The sequence below is a fragment of the Chiloscyllium punctatum genome, chromosome 14, assembly GCF_047496795.1.
Source record: "Chiloscyllium punctatum isolate Juve2018m chromosome 14, sChiPun1.3, whole genome shotgun sequence".
NCBI classification, from domain to species: Eukaryota; Metazoa; Chordata; class Chondrichthyes; order Orectolobiformes; family Hemiscylliidae; genus Chiloscyllium; species Chiloscyllium punctatum.
In genome coordinates this window covers 28,871,435-28,886,861 of record NC_092752.1, presented here as the reverse complement: position 1 = coordinate 28,886,861, position 15,427 = coordinate 28,871,435, and the positions used below count along the sequence as shown (strand labels likewise).

Sequence of the window (15,427 nt, the reverse complement as noted above, 5' to 3'; positions counted from 1 at the left end):
TTTCATTTATTATCTAAAAATGTAAGTGATTTCTCCATTAAAAATCTTTTACACAAGCCCCAGGGTTGTTCCCTCCTGTCCCAAAGGTAGATATACTTCAATGTGGATTGGCAAGCTCTTTGGTACCTCATCAAGTGACCATTCTTAATGGTTGAATTTTGTCAAAGAGTGTTGACAAGTATTATCCACTTGGGGGGCGTTTGGTCACCATCTGGCATTAATATGTTGAGGTTATTGGATCGTGACTTTTAAAGAAATCTATTTGTTTTGCAAAGACAGGCAGTTAAAATCATCTGGATCACTTATCATCCAATATCCGAAGTGGATTTGAAATTTATCTGGTTCTATACAGGCAGCTAGGGAACCCACATGAGGCCGATGAGGTCCTTCTTTGAAGCTGTAGATAGTCATCTGATGACATGACAGGCCTTACTGTAATTTGAAATCCACTTTGTGTGAACAGACCACTGTGATATTCTTGCCAACTGAGGTGAAGTGAGAGGAGGACGAGAAGCATAAGGTAAGCTCCTCGTTTTCGTTTGTTGGGCCATTAGAAACAAGACTTCCTTCTCTGCTGCAGACCTCTTACCTTCCGTGCCATGACAGACTCCCCAACTCCCCCATTAGATCCTCACTGTTTACACTGAGCCAGCTGCCAGCGGATACAAAAGGACCACACCAATTTCCACACCCAGCAACTTTCTGCTTATCCAGGAATATCTCTTTCCACATTGAAATTTCAGTGAGAATGTGAAGTACTGCAGTGGTCAGAATCCTATGAAGGGTGTATTTTGATGCGGAGAGGGGTGTGCGATTATTAGTGGAGGTGATACCATTTGTGAAACACAACTCATGTATATATAAATGAACTCTGCCAAACGAAGACTGAGTCGTAATATCCACTTAGGCAGAGATTCCCAAACAATCATTAATCACTGTCATGCCAACAATCAATCAAGCGTCACTTAAAAACTCGTAATGAGTTCACAGCGACACTAGCTGCCTTTTGTTTGCTTTTTTGCTCCATTAACATTTCTTTCCCTGTCATCCATCGGTACATGTATGGATCTGTTGACGTGACCAGGTGCTGAACTCAGTGTGGGTGATGCCTATCTTCCACTAAGTCGATGACAGCGCTTATTGGTCACCAGTGGAGATGGCGGATCTTCCGCGACAAGTTCTCCTCTTATTAACGTTAGTGCCTCGGGTCCTGTTCTGTCAAAGTACAGACCTTTAATTCTGTTAAATACAATGGTGCCTTAGGAGAAAACTAGATAAATGGATGGTTCATTTAAGTCAATAAAATTTCAGAATACAAATTATTTGTTATGACTCTCCAGGGGGTGAAATAGAGCAAAAGTGGTCATAGCAAATTGGTGACTCTTTTACACTCTAGCTGCTTTTTTCCCACTAACTTCAGAAAAGGTGCAAAATTGACCACTATTCACCTGATTTGCATAACTATTAAATATCAGTTGTATCTCCTCCATGCTTCCAAGTATTTTTAAGTGAATTAAGTGGCACATCTAAATGAATTAATATGTTGTGCTGAATGAGGTGACTGATTTATCAAGGCACCCATAGTTAATTTAAAAATGAGGCAAGTATTACATAAAGTCTTAAATGCTGCAGTAGAGTTTAAGTTAGCTGGCGAACAGATTAAAACTCCTATCTGCCAGAACAATCAATGGCTGGGATTCATTTGCCATGTTTGCCCGAGCTTCTGAATCTTTCTGCCCTGTGGCATCTGCCAGCTCGTGCTTTCTGCAAAGCAGCGTGATGATAAGGATCTGTGGCTCTGGGCTGACTGGAACAGGTTGTGGCAAATGGTAGGAATCTGAATCTCTCTTAAAACAAATTTCTTTTTGAAATAAAAATTACTCACAACTTTCACAAGATAAACCTTTGTTTAATATTTTACTCTGGAAAAAGACCTAATTGTTAGATATACTTGAAGGGGTGTGGGTATGTGGCAATACAGGTGTTTACGAAAATCCACCTTGGTCCTGGGACGAACATAGTTGATACATTTTGGCAACTAGTTGTAACAATTAAAATTACACAGGTACCTATCTATTGACTTGTCGTCATTTGGGATATTAGGCTCAAACTTGGGACTACAGTGCATTCTAAACTTGAACCATAGAACACTGCATCTAGAGGCCATTTGGGACTGCACCAGCCCTCCAAAGAGAATCCCACACAAAGCCACTTCTGCACCTATCCCAGTAATCCCATATTTACCATGATTAATCCACCCAGCCTACACATCCCTGAACCCTATGGGCAATTTAGGCATAACCAATCCACCTAACCTGCACACCTTTCGATTGTGGGAGGAAACCGGAGCACCTGGAGGAAACCCACGCAGACACGGGGAGAATGTGCAAACTCTACACAGACAGTCACCTGAGGCTGGAATTGAACCCGGGTCCCTGGCGCTATGAGGCAGCAGTGCTAGCTACTGAGGCACTGTGCCCTACACTGAATTCCCTACAACCTTTCACTTGCTGGGATAACACAGGAGAAACAACCACCTTGTTGAATTCAAGAAGGCTTTGGCATCTGTGGAACTGCATTCTATTTTGGAAGCCTCATTATGCATACTTAGCTTCGAGCCCAGACAGCTATGAGAGTCCTGAACAGCTGCATGCCAGAGGAAACTAGTCTGATTGACAACTTTTGTCTTGACCTTCTAATCCTTTCTGTTACAATGTTTCTTTGCACCAACATGGTGGTTTCAAGTGCTTGCAGTTTCTGTCATAGATGCTTTCAAGGGTCTGAGTGATTGACACTTTTATTGGGCTGTATTGAAAGATTTTTCTAAGGCTTTCTTTAAAACATCCAATTGTAACTGTAGAGCTAACTGATTCTATACTGAGTCTAAGCATGGAAGTTCCATTGTTTTGCACAGCACATATGGGGGTGTGGGGGAGCCTAGGTTATCGAATGATGGGTAGGTCTACTTGGTGTGTGGGTGCAGGGTGAGGACTTGAGGTTCCAACTCTTTTGATACAGCAGGAACAATGCCCTAAATCACCAAGGCCTTTTAATCAGCTTGCTTTCGCACACTGTGAACTCATCCCTGGGGTGTGGGCCCAAATCTACCTCTACCCACTGGACATGGAAGACTAGCATTAAATTGCCACATCCCAAAACACCCGTACCCCCAAGGAAAATGCATGAAGCCAGGAATTTTATAGAGTTCCTCCACTCGCCTGAGAATGAAAATCCAGCCTCTGATGTCTGTTACGAGAAATCACTTTGAAATGTTGCAATCCAATTAGCCAAATTAAAATGAAAAAGATTAAGCTTCTTCTTCAAAAGTCTAAGCCTTGATAAGCTTCTAATTCAAACAAAAGAGAAATACAGGTACTCCAATCTCAGTCCAAAGAACTGTTTTTCTTATCTGCTTCAATGCCCGCCAACTAACATTGCTCGATTTCAGATTAAAATAACAACATCATTCCTGCCTTGAAGAAGGGTTCACAGTCAGCACCTAATTATTAGTCCAGTATGTTTCCTGCCAATAGCGACAGGTATCATGAAAATTACAGTAAATGAGAAAATGCTGCAGCATCTCAGTCCCAATGCCCTGTTATCAATTTGGCTTCAGGGCAAATTAGTTAACATGTGATGCTCCCAATCTCAGGGTCCAGAAATGGAGCAGCTCCCTTGATATTTGGCATAAAGTTAAAGCATTTCCTCAACACTTCTAGAATAGGATATTAAGTCCCAGCCTTAATGAGGGTCTGTGCACTTATTACATGCATGCTTAACTCTCAGAGAATGCAAACATCAGGGCTATATTAATGGATGTTTGTCTTCTTTGTGCAGCATCTGTGCAGCATTCTATCAGAGACTCATGTTTGATCACAATCTTTTCTTTATCACTGATCTGGTGATGGCCTTCAGGATAATGCTGATGAGAACATCTTCTACAAAGTGTTAGCTCTCCATTTTAAAAGACAAGCAGTCCAGCATTCTGCCAACTGATATACATATCTCACCTTCTCAGCATTGAAGAGTGCAGACCATTACTTCCCATTGTACACAATTCAAATGGTGCATTACTCTGTGAAATCCAAGTCAGCACGTGTCAAGAGCATCAGCTGCTTAACCTGGTTGGGTCGCAAACCATTTTCAGTTGCAAACTTTCAACACTCTGTGCCTACATCTGATTTATGCTGAGATTATCAAGTGACAAAGATGATTGTAAAAGCCGTTGAGGTGTGATAGTCCTCAGAGAAGTTCAGTTCAGATCATACAATCCCTACAGTGTGGAAGCAGGCCATTTGGCCCTTCGAGTTTACACTGACCCCAGCCAGACCCAACCCCTGCAATTCCTATGGCTAACCCACCTAGCCTGCACATCAGTTTGACTCTCAGTGTTGCTAATTTAGCTTTCTCTTAAACAGTAATGGAATATCTGATTCAGAAGACATTGTGCAACTCTTGTGGATTTAATACAATTATAATTGATAGGTTGGACAAGAATGACTTGCTTCTTGCCATGCACACATTGCAATGTGGGAAAGGTGTAACTAGTTTATTAAGTTTCTTCAGCGTATAATCTGAGTAGCCTGCAAGACTTGCCAGTCCTCTGAACAGTTGTTGTATCCGTACCTCAGTGTTTGGGAACAGACCAAAAAATCTCCACTCAATGACAGCAGCAAGCTCATGTATATCAGAGTAAGGTGTCTCCCATAGCAACTCTATCCTTTCTGCAGAGCGTAAAAACAGACAAAGTGAACTGAAACACACATTAATCAATCTGTTCTTGGTTCTTTCGTATCCAATATAAATTATAGAGTGGTGGAATCATACAGCACGGAAACAGACCCTTCGGTCCAACCAGTCCATGTTGACTGTTCCCAAATTAAACCAATCTCAACTGCTTGCACTTGGCTCGTATCCCTCCAAACCTTTCCTACTAATGAGCTTATCCAAGTATCTTGTTAATGTTGTAACTGTACTTGCATCCACCACTTCCTCTGGCAGTTTATTCCATACACTAACCATTCTCCGTGTAAAAAAAGTTGGCAATCATGTCCTTTTTAAATCTTTCTCCTATCACCTTAAAAATATGCCCTGGGGAAAAGAGCCTTGTCATTCATCTTAGCTATGCTGCTCATGATTTTACAAACCTCAATAAGGTCACCCCTCAACCTCCTACACTCCAGGGAAAAAAAGTTCCAGCCTCTACTGTCTAATTTTATATCTCAAAACTGGCAGTGTCATAAAACATAGAACAGTACAGCACAGTAGAGGCCCATCAGCCCATGATGTTGTGCTCAGCAGTTATCTTAATCTAAGGTTAACCTAACCTACACACCCCTCAATTTGCAGCTGTCCATGTGCTTGTCCAGCATTCACTTAAATGTCCCTAATGTCTCTGACTCTACGACCACTGCTGGCATTGCACCCCACACACCCACCACTCTCTGTGTGAGGAACCTACCTCTGACATCTCCCCTATACCTTCCTCCAATCATCTTGAAATTATGACCTGTTGTGATAGCCATTTCAGCCCTGGGGAAAAGTCTCTGGCTATCTAGTCTATCTATGCCTCTCATTACCTTGTACACTTTTATCAAGTCATCTGTCTTCCTTCTGTCCAATGTGTAAAACACGAACTCATTCAACCTCTCTTCATAAGACATGCCGTCCAATCCAGGCAGCATCCTGGTAAATCTCCTCTGCACCCTCTCTAAAGCATCTACATTCTTCCTATAATAAGGTGACCAGAACTGGACACAATATTCCAAGCGTGCTCTAACCAGGGTTTTATAGAGCTGCAGCAAAACCTCATGGCTCTTAAACTCCATCCCCCTGTTAATGAAAGCCTAAACACCACACACTTTCTTAACAATCCTATCAACTTGGGTGGCAACTCAGAGGATCCTCTGTATGTGGACCCCAAGATCCTGTTGTTCCTCCACACTGCCAAGGATCCTGTCTTTAACCCTGTATTCAGCAATCAAATTCAACCTTCCAAAATGAATCACTTTGCAGTTATCGAGGTTGAACTCCAATTGCCACTTCTCAGTTCATTTCTGCATCCTGTCAATGTCTTGTTGTAGCCTGCAACAGCCCTTGACACTATCTACAACACCACTAACTTTTGTGTCATTGGCAAATTTACCCACTTTTCCACTTCATCATCCAAGTCATTTATAAAAACCACAAAGGGCAGAGGCCCAAGGACAGATCCCTGTGGGACACCACTGGTCACCGACCTCCAGGCAGAATACTTTCCATCCACTGCCACTTGCTGTCTTCTTCCGGCCAGCCTATTCTGTATCTAGACAGCAAAATTTCCCTGTACTCCATACCTCCTAACTTTCTGACGAGACTACAATGGGGAACCTTATCAAATGCCTTACTGAAATCCAGATACACCACATCCACCGCTCGACCCTCATCAATTTGTCTTGTCACATCATCAAAATCTCAGTAAGGCTTGTGAGGCATGACCTGCCACTCACAAAGCCATGCTGACTATCTTTAATCAAACTATATTTTTCCAAATAGTCATAAATCCAATCTCTCAGAATCCTTTCCAGTACCTTGTTTACCACAGACATAAGACTGACTGGTCTGTAATTCCCAGGGATGTCCCTATTCCCTTTCTTGAACAGAGGAACAACATTCACCTCCCTCCAATAATCTTGTACTACCCCAATGGAGAGTGAGGTTGCAAAGATCATTGCCAGAGGCACAGCAATCTCATTCCTCACTTCCTGTTCAAGCCTATTAATCTGGTCCACGGTGTTCTCACTATCAGCAAGGTCCCTCTCTCTCCTGGATACTCTAGCAAAATACTCATTTAGGGCCTCCCCTACCTCTTCAGGCTCCAGGCACAAGTTCCCTCCACTATTCCTGATCGGCCCCTTCCTCTCTCTGATCATTCTCTTATTCCTCACATACGTGTAGAACGCCTTTGGGTTTTCCCTAATCCTTCCCACCAAGGCTTTTTGCGCCCCCTCCTAGCTCTGCTCAGTTCATTTTTGAGATCTTTCCTAGCTAACCTGTAATCCTCTAAAGCTGTGCCAGATCCTTGTTTCCTCAAACTTAAGTAAACCACCTCCTTACTCTTGATGAGAAGCTCCTCTTCTCTAGTCATCCAAGGCTCTGTCACCTTACCATTCCTTGCCTGTCTCAGTGGGACAAAGTTATCCAACACTCGCAACAAGTGCTCCTTAAACAGTCTCCACATTTCTGTTGTGCATTTCCTGTTGAACAGTTGTTCCCAATTTATATTCCACAGCTGCTGTGGAGAAGTATAATTTCCCCTCCCCAGTTAAACACTGTCTGCTCCTATCCCTCCATGGCTATGGTAAAGGTGAAACTTTTCTGAACCCTCTGCATTTTAATAATATCCTTCCTATAGCAGGGTGACCAGAACTGGCCACTGTCCTCCAGAAGAGGCCTCACCAATGTCCTGTACAACTGTAACATCAAGTCCCAACACCTATACCCAAAGGTCTGAGCAATGGTGCTAAATGCCTTCTTAACCACCCTGTCTACCTTTGAGCAAATTTCAAAGAATTCTGTACCTGAACCCCTCGTTCAGGTACCTGTCCGTTCTACAACAGAACCCAGGGCCCTACCATTAATTGTATAAGCCCTGTCCTTATTTGTATTAGCAAAGTGAAATACTTCCCATTCTGTGCTCACAGCGGGTAAACAGCAGCAAATTTGAGACATATCTTGTCACAGTATCCCTGACCATAGACCACTGCAGCAAACCTCACACAAAACAGAATATATACTAGAACCACCTTTAGTATCTGCTCCCAGGGCCAAGTGATAATACGGGTGTATGTTACAGCGAAATAGGACTGTATTTCGCTGTAACATACACCCGTATTATCACTTGGCCCTGGGAGCAGATACTAAAGGTGGTTCTAGTATATATTTTAGATGCTATTTAAGTACTCTGAGTAGTATTTCTTGTCATCTTACTTATTCTTTCCCATGTGCCCTCAAAGACCATCTGGATTAAAATTAATTTGCAGACGTTGTTTTGCAAGCCACAGAGCAGTCAGTAGCTGCAGTTATAATCATTTTTGGTTCATATTTGACTCAGGATCCTGCAAATTAACTTTATCCGCCTTTTATTCTGTTAGGAGTGGTGGCTAGTGGACACTAGTTACAATCGTTTCCAGCTTGTGCAATTAGTGTTTGTTATTTAAAATGTTATAAAAAAATAAAAACTGGAGGCAGATAAGTATTATGTAGCGCCTACATGATGTCAATCGAATGCGGTGTTAAATAGAAAAGTAGAGCAATGGAAGAGGCATTCCTTCTGTTCTCTGTAAATGGTACATAAATGGCTGTCAGGATTTGAATCATCAAAAAGACTGTTAAAGATGAAGACTATCGTCTGTAGCAACAAATAACACAGTTTGAGTTTATTTTGACTTCACAATGCTTATATTCATATGAATTGATGATTATGCCTAGTCATCATTTTCACTAAGTGTAAATTGAGACAATAACATCAGTTTTTTATTGAATTCTATACTGATCACCCATTGGTGCCAGTTTTCACATTATCACCCTGACTTCAGGCCTGTCGTTCTTTTATTTAAATATCCCATTGTACACTCGAAGAAACTATTCCTCGGTGAAGTAGGGAACATAAAGCAGTAAAGTTTCCCATCTCTGATTGTTGCCCAGACTGGCTAGAAAATACGGAGCTGGGTGAGAACAGGACAGTACTTAGTGCTACAATGGTTTTCCCACACTCGCTGATGTCCACAATCTAAACTAGCATTATTATGAAGAAGTGTCAACTAATTAGCTCCATGAGGCTCTTCAATTCAGCTATTCACTCCCAATTTTATTTAGCTGTCTTTAGCTTGTATACATAGGTGGCGCGATAGCTCAGTGGTTAGCCCTGCTGTCTCACAGTGCCAGAGAATCGGGTTCAGTTCCACCCTCAGGCAACTATCTGTGTGGAGTTTGCATATTCTCTCTGTTTCTGCGTGGGTTTCGTTTGTGTGCTCCAGTTTCCTCCCATAGTCCAAAGATATACAAGTTAGGTGGATGGGCCATGCTAAACCACCCGTAGTGCCCAAAGATGTGCAGCCTGGGTGGGATTACCCACAGGAAATGCAGGGTTACAGGGATAGGGTAGGGAGGTGGGGGGGAGGGGGGGTGAGTTTGGGTGGAATGCTCTTTGTAGGGTCAGTGTAGGCTTGATGGGCTGAATGGCCTGCTTCCACATTGTAGGGAATCTATGGTTTGCTTATATTTCCTTATAAGCTTACCTAATTTCAAAAAACATGTCATCTTAGCTTTGAACAATTCATGTAACCCAGCAGCCACAGAGTTTTGAGTGCTCTTCCCCTCTCTTTAAGATGCTTCTTAAAACCTGCCCCATTGACCAAGCTTTGGAACCTGGCCTATATCTCCTAATGTGGCCTTGTCCAAATCTAGTTTGATAATACTCTTTGAATAGGAGATGTTTTACTACATTAAAGATGCTAAATGTGAAATATGTTGCTGATTTTGTCGATAATACTGCAGATTACCAATGCCCATTATCTGAAGAGAGCTTCCTGAGGTGTATTGCTCACTTTACCATTCACTCTGACTGACTTGAATAAAGATTGTATCATAGCAATATTAAGTTGTGGGTGGCCACAACAAGCTCATCTTTGAGAGCAAGTCCTGATCTAAAGAGCCGCGAGACAATGTGATTAACCTGCAGCTCCTGCAGTGTCAGATCTCCGTAGTGGGAACTGCTGAGACTGCAATTAGACCCAGAAAGCAAACAGCATGGATGCCAAACTGAGGAAAGAACTGGGGGGCTCTCAAGGAAGGGATTGAAGGAGGTTAGATTTTACAGGCCGGGCATGGAGAATTAAAGGGGGAAAAATGTTGATAGCACCTGACTGCTTTGGACAGGAGACCACAATAAAATGCAAAATAATTCACAATTATTATACAGGATGCAAGTAAGTAAGCTATGTCCTGGCAAACTGTTCAGTTTGTGCTGGCATCAAGCAATCTAACTATCTTTAAAGGGACTGACAGAGGCCAACTGACAGAATGGCGAGTATAAATTTCGACCTAGTTTTCTTGTGTCAAGCCTGTACTCACTCTTAAGAGTCAACCATCCTGACTCCCCATCTGCCAACAATGCTACAATTTGAAAATTAAATATTTGGTTGAAAGAATGCAACAGTTTGATTAAACCAATGACATCTGTGGTTTCTTCAGTTCAGCTCAACTCAGGCAATCTTTAGTGCAAGTACTCAATGGCCCCCCCACTTAGAGGAGAGGAGGTCAGTACATGGTGGGGGGCAGGGGATTGGTGTAGAGTGCAGTCTGAGGAGCTTCTCAGCCGAGATTCTGCCTTTGACTCGAACTCCATCCTCACCTCCATTCCTCAATACCACATCTGGCTTGGCCTCAGCATTATACCACTGCAAAGTGACAGTGCTCTACTACCAAGAAACAAACTCCCTGGAGCAGATGGAATACCCGTTGAGTGCTTTCCAAAATCTATCATTATCAGAAACAAGCACAGAGTGCTGGAGAAACTCAAAGCCTGGGAGCATCAGTGGAGAGAGAATGAGAATTAATGTTTTGGGTCCAATATGATTCTTCTTCAGAACTGACATTATCTTGGTTGGCATCTGTAAGCTCCGAGTTTGATTGACAACTCCAAGAGGTGATTAAATGATAATCTGTCTTTGCTGTGAGTTTGTGAATATGAATGTTTACTTTTATAAGTATTTAAGTACTTGAGTGGAATTAAATGCATTGAATGGACTAACATAGATTAGCTCTTTTCGTAGCCAAGACTTTAATAGATATTCAGAATTTTGTTTTATTCCATCACAACATGGCTGCTGATATTTTTCAAGGTCCATACTGAACAAATGTACATGGAGGGTGTAATGGAAAAAGGTAGAGGGTATGAGAGCACTGAATTAGCATAGAGACTACAAGGGGTCATGGGGTTGGATCATGAGTTGGTCAGGGATAGCAAGCTGGCATCGAGAGAATTAGGAGCACTGATCCATCATCTTCATATGGCCTGTTGTTTGCTCCACAATGCCCCCTGTTTGAAGAATGGGCTGCATTACATCTACAGATGGTATTAGTCAGGGGTTATCAACCATGGCTGAAGAGGCAAACTTTGTCTCCCAGTAACCATCCTTATAATACATGAGAGTTTAGCGTGGTCCTTGATACACTGAGACAAGAAGGGCTGTGAAATGGCTATGCATGGACCTTTGACATTGTCTTATTCTGATGGATGCAGCACAAGCCAAGTCACGCTAATAGAGCTTGTAAGTGTAGACGTATCACTGGAGCTTTACATCCTCTCTACCCACATCCTCCTCCCTCCCAAATTACCCCATACAGGCGGTGTTGCAAGTGAGACTTATGTTACCTTCTATTCTCATCCAAATCACAATTGTACATTGGAAGTGCCAGCGCATTCAGAGTGGGTATGGTCGGGGTTATTTCTGTCTGAAGACATGGGTTCGTCTTGTGAGCAATGGGAGATCCTTCAAGGGCTACTTGTATTAATCGGCCAATTAAAATATCTGTAATTATCAAGTTCAACGTATGAAATACATGCCGTGACCAACTGTGTGGAATATAAATTCCAGCTGCAAGCAATTTTCTCCATGTATTTGGTCATTTCAAATAGATCATAACAATCTTCATGAAACAGAATTAATCAGAGACAAACTTAAAATTGTCACCTACGGCTCTAATTCATAAAGATGACCCAAAGTCTCTCAGGCTGCAATAAAGGAACAGAGCTGATTTTGTCTTGCCTAGAACTAACTGTAAGTATTTGCGAATACTCCATTACATCCACACTGTTGAGTTTGATAATTACAGATATTTTAAGTACCCAATTAATGCAATTGCCCCTTGAAGGACCTCCCATTGCTCTCACATCTTCAGACAGAAAGAGACCTTACTGCACCCACTCTGATTGTGTGGCAGCCATTTGTCACTGACAGTGTACAGTTCCCATTCAGAAGAGAATGGAAAGCAGTGTAACTTACCAGAATGAGTGGTGAACTCAGGCTGTTAATCTAGGTCAGCCCTCCATCTTCGTATTTCTTTCTTCTTTGCACAACATGTGCTCCCACATGTTCCCACTCAAATTTTTTTTATTGAAGTCTTCAATGCCAATGTTGCCCCTTGAGCTTAAAGCTCAGCCATGCCAGTCCTCATGATGCTCTGCTCACTCTTGAAGCCAGGCTGGTGGTGATCAATGAAGGTCCCCTCCCCCAGCAACTCATATCCTCAAATACTATAGCTGAGGATCATAGAAGCCCAACAAGTGCATACTGACCCTCCGAAGAGTAACCTACCCAGACCCAATCCCCAACCGTATTATTCTACATTTACCTCTGACTAATGCACCTAGCCTCCACAGCCCTGAACCCTATGGACAATTTAGCATGGCCAATTCACCAAACCTGCACATCCTTAGACCTTGGGAGGAAACCGAAGCACTCGGAGGAAATCCACACAGACACTGGGAGAATGTGCAAACTCCACACAGACAGTCGCCCGAGGCTGGAATCGAACCTGGGTCTCTGGTGCTGTGAGGCAGCAGTGCTAACCACTGTGCTACCCTTTGTCTCCCACCCTTGTTTCTTTAAAATACTCTTTGTCACAATTATTGTCCCCTGTCCGTCTCAACAGATTGACTCCAGTCCCCACACAATGGCCCTAACTGTCCCACTTCAGCAGTGGTGCCTAATGACTCCCCTTCAGTAAACTGGCTGTAGCCAACCCTTCATGACTGACTTTGCCTGATGAGTGACTGGACCTGTTACTGATCTCTGTACAGCTCCATGACTGACCAACTATTAATCCATAGCCTGGTTGCACTGGGCCTGCAGGACTGACTGTGACCACCTCCCCAGACTGTACTAATGCAGAAGTCCTTGTCCTGTTCATCCTAAACAGCCAACTGTCCAAGGCCCTAGACTGAGACTGAATGCCACCCTGAACTGACTGATGGGACGATGGGACTTTCTGATTAATAACACCCCCCCACCAATAGTAAATGAGAATACTCCCCAACTTTGAGACATAGCCATTTGGTTGAAGCTCAGTCAGTGTTTGCCATCTAAGCTGCTGGCACTTCTGTGTGTGTGACATTGGTGTAGCATGGTGCTATATGCCAACATGCTGCCCTCTTGAGTGATCTCTGCTGGTAAACATGGCAAGCTGCCCAGTTTTGGCTCTGCACAATTTGGCAAGGCAGGACAGAAGTACTGTGGGGGTGTAAATTTTGAATTTGTTGTAAAAGTGGATAAAGGCAAGGCAGAGATGCTGTGGGCATCCACGTAGGTGTGAAATCAGTGAGTGCTAAGAAAGAGCCCTGTGAAGCAGTAACTCAGATGCCTGAGAAGGTGCCTACCCCTGTGTGCAGTACTGAAGTGGAGAACTGAGTTCTGAGTCCCCCTCAGCGATGTGTCATGATGATGTGGCAAGCCTGGCATACATCAAATGCCCACCTCCATGGGACAGAGGACTGCAGGCTATCGCTGACCATGGAGTGTGCTCTGAGAAATCAGCCAAGGTGGAGACCCTGAGGAATGAATGATAAATTTTAACAGCAGGGTACCCACTCTGAGTTTTCTGGCAGGAATTGTCACTGTCTAGTTTCTCTCTGCCATGCAGGAGAACACAAACTGAGGTCAGAATAAGTCATAATGCAAAGATAAGTAAGGCCACTAGTGCTCATCTCACTGTTAAAACATCAGGTGGAAGATTTCCATTCTCTTATGCCAAGAATCTATATTTTTCTGATCTTTCCCCAACTGGCTCACTGTCACCAACATTGTTTAGAGGCTAGGAAGATTCAGCCTGTTGTCATAACGAATGCTGCTCTATAATTTTGCAAAATGAGTTCCTTTGCTACTTCAGCTGGAAATCCTCCTTCAGGTCTGAGTTCATTTGGTGGAGGAACCTGGTGCCTGGCCAATGGAGGGAGATTCGATATCCTAATTGTCTCGGGCAAGGGATATGGTGAGTTAGTTGATTGATGACCTTACATTCTACGCTGGGTCTCCGTGTGCATGGCCGCTAGAGATGAGAGGTTATCCACAGGACATGTGACCAACTCCCAAGGCAAAGGTCATACTGCCAATACTGCAAACCATAAAGTGGAGTGCTTGTAGAGTACTGACATGGTTACATAACAAGGCTTTTTTTTGCAAATTTTTAAAGCTGATACAATGGTTTTTGAGGTGTCATTAGCACTCTTTGAAAATTCCAGGTGCAACGCTAGTGACACCTAGTGACAAAGAGCACGTTCAATGCCAGCTAGTTTTGTATTTTAATGAATGCAGCATAAATAAGTACATTAGGAAAAGGTCTAGATTCTCCTCCTCGGCATGTAATTAATGGCCTTCCACCCACTACTTTGACCTCAGGGTAGGGAGAATACCGACAGTCAATATGAGAGGGTGGGGGTTAGTTCTCAGGGAGAATAATTGAGATCGGAGCAGGACCATGGTGTTAAGCCTTGCTATTCATCTTTCCTGTAAGTATTCCTTTCAGATAGTGGGGTGAGGGAGTTGCTAGTGGATATTGAGCCGTGAAGTTTAAGATCTAGATCTCTGTCTGGCAAATAAAATCGTGGAAAAGAAATGGCCTTTGCATTGTGCTACAGAATTCTGCAAAAATATTCACAGTGACTCAATAAGGAGGCAAGTATTAATTACAGGGTTTTGCTGAGGGAGTTCCATTAATTGTGGCTAGTTTGCAAAAATAGTTGCTGCTGTCTTTGAAGCTGTCTTCCCTGAGAAAGGTTGAGCTTGTTTCTGTAGGAGATGCAGCATTTATGCATCCGTACTGTGTTTGTTCCCTCCTCCCCACTCCATGCACACAAAAACATACATTATGCACTATTTTTAATCTTTAAATTTCTGCTGTGTCCTCAATCAGATAAATTAGCGGAGCCAGTTTATTTTGTTGACTATTTCAAATAACGGTGGTTTGGTTTGAATAGATTAACATCTCCTTTTTTATTCAGTTGTCAGAGGGAGAGTTCCACACAGCCACAAGTGGTGATATTATTTCAAAGATGGTTTTGTTCATAGAGAACTGCAAACTCATGCAGCGTTCAACGTGCGTTTTGAGGGACCCAATGTTGATATCAGCTTCAAAATGGTGCCTTTCTTTAAAAACTACAATGCTTCCCTGCTTGTTAAAAGCATTGTTAAAAAGAATTACTTACATTTTTTAACAATGCTTTTATTACGGGTAACAATGGTGCTTATTTCAACAGACTTTAGGACAGTCAGTGCAACTATGGCTAATGGAGGTGTTGACTGTGGAAATGTCTGATAAATGGGACGATTTCATATCCATCAAGGCATTCCATTTAACAAGCGTTTAACTCACTTCACTTTGGTTTGCT

General features: G+C 42.8%; 1 protein-coding gene across 4 annotated transcripts in view; it reads left to right on the top strand.

Moving 5' to 3' along the window:
- Nucleotides 1–15,427, top strand: part of maml3 (mastermind-like transcriptional coactivator 3) — a 532,838-nt gene that overhangs the window by 381,694 nt on the left and 135,717 nt on the right. The gene's annotated exons all lie outside the window — the stretch shown is intronic.